Genomic DNA, 1,875 nt, shown 5'->3' with positions numbered 1-1,875 from the left:
TCTCAGTTCACAAATTACTTGCCTGTGTCACTTTATTACTTCACACAAAAGGCTAAGGTGGTGTGTGCTCGCTTTGCGGCGCGCTGCCGCCCATGTATGGGAACAATAATATCTCGGCTAACCGCAGGACATGCTTATTGCGCTGCTGACCAAGCGCGCGGCGGCGCCTACCGGACGGCTGCAGCAGAGCAGCCTCCCAAGAGATTCAAGTCCAGTCCAGTCGATCGTACACATCACAAAAACTCTACCTGCAGCACCGGACTCCCCGACGCGATGATGGCCCAGGTGACGGAGGGGGAAAGGGGAAGGGGAGGGGGGCAGGCGGGACACGCTGATAGCCGTTTCTCAACACCCATGGCTGTCAAGTTTTTTCCGGCCGCTCATCGGCGGGTCGCTGCGCTGCGCGGCGGCGGCGGCGCCTGGGTGAGGCGCGGGAGGCGCGGCCGCCCGGAGAAAGTATAAAGTGGCCGTGTTGATTAATGACGGGGACCTCGACCTGCGCCCCGCCCGCAGCCCCGCCCGCAGCCCCGCCGCGCCACGCGCTCACACGTCCTTGCAGCGTCGACACATCACCCCCGCGGGCCGGACACCAACAACCTACCCGTCGTACCGCCTGGCCAAAGGACGAAGAGGTTCAGACAGATCCTCGGGTCCTCGGGGCTATAGCTCCCTTGTTGACGGCCCGGCGCCCCGCGACAGGTATTTGGTCCTAAGGAGCAGCAGGCGGGGAGGCTGCGGTAGCCGGCGGGGTGCCCCTCCGCTGGCGCCAACCGGGCTGCAGCAAACAAGGCGGCCGTGTTGGGCCCGGCGCGGGCCCGGCGGCCCCTCCACAAAGGACGTCATCCGTACAAAGGGGGGCTCGAAATTGGCCCGGCATGGCGCAGAGCGTGGCGCGGCGAGGCCTGAGCGCGCGCGTCTCTTTTAGACGTCCCGTCACCAGCCCGGCCCGGCGGCGGCGGAGCGAGGTACGGGCAGAAACAGCGCCAAACAGGTGAACCGGCGGCAGAGACCAACTCCCATCCCGCCCTTGTCCCACACGTGTTTGTCGGACTGCTGCTGACTCTTATTTTCGTGTCTCGAGGCGAAAAGTTGTGCCTCGAGGAAAAGTATAAATTAAGTTTCGCTCGTTTAGTTTTATTCTTTCGGTTCGATTGGGTCACGTTTGGGCTCTTTTCGACAGTTTGTGACTTTTCCCTGCTTGGCCTTGAACTCGGACGTGACCTTGAACGAATCGCCCTTTTTGCGCGGCATGAGTCTGATGTATGTATCCAAACCAGGGAGCTTATTCGCCCCACCCTCTTCCATTGGTGGGCTGTCCCGCAAACAATAAGAAATCAGGAGTTATATTTGCTCGTTGGGCCCTCTTTATCAAATTAATTGAATTTTTCTCTTTCAGGTATTCTGGAAGAGCCCATGGGCCATGGAGCCGCAGGAGCACGAGCCATCAGCTGGGAGTGGGATTGTACTGTTTTGAAGGTGAGCTGAGATCTTTGTCAGTGAGGCCATGGTGAGATAACTTTGACATTTTTTTTTAACGAATGATACAAAGAGTACGTCGTTGTGAAACGAGCACAGGGTTGTGTAGCCGTATGTGCGTCAGGCGCCTCGCAGCGGATCAGCCCTTCGTGAGGTATCGCAAAGCCTGTTACGTTAGACGTCGTCTGTCACACCTAAAGCTACTGAGCTACTGTTTACAATATTTATATTGCGACACTGTGCGCCTGTTATAAAGAAAGAGCGCATTCTCGTTGTACAATAACGGCGACGATGGGGATGACGAACATTATGAAAGTGGTTAGGATGACGGCTGCTAGGTTGTCTCCATAACTCCTCGCTGCCACCCTGGCCACCCCGCCACCTTCTCCCGCGCTGTAA

General features: G+C 57.9%; 1 long non-coding RNA gene across 1 annotated transcript in view; it reads left to right on the top strand.

Annotated features, from left to right (window-relative positions):
• The window catches only part of LOC127748944 (uncharacterized), a 112,764-nt gene extending 111,197 nt beyond the window's left edge, over positions 1-1,567 (top strand). The window contains exon 4 of the long non-coding RNA XR_008010867.1: positions 1,397-1,567. This is a non-coding gene — a long non-coding RNA (uncharacterized LOC127748944). The remainder of the gene's footprint in view (positions 1-1,396) is intronic.
• Positions 1,568-1,875: the final 308 nt, after the last annotated feature.

The sequence above is a fragment of the Frankliniella occidentalis genome, unplaced genomic scaffold, assembly GCF_000697945.3.
Source record: "Frankliniella occidentalis isolate FOCC.00 unplaced genomic scaffold, Focc_3.1 Scaffold21, whole genome shotgun sequence".
Taxonomy (NCBI): domain Eukaryota; kingdom Metazoa; phylum Arthropoda; class Insecta; order Thysanoptera; family Thripidae; genus Frankliniella; species Frankliniella occidentalis.
Note: the sequence above shows the minus strand (reverse complement) of the source record. Positions and strands in the feature narration are given on the sequence as shown.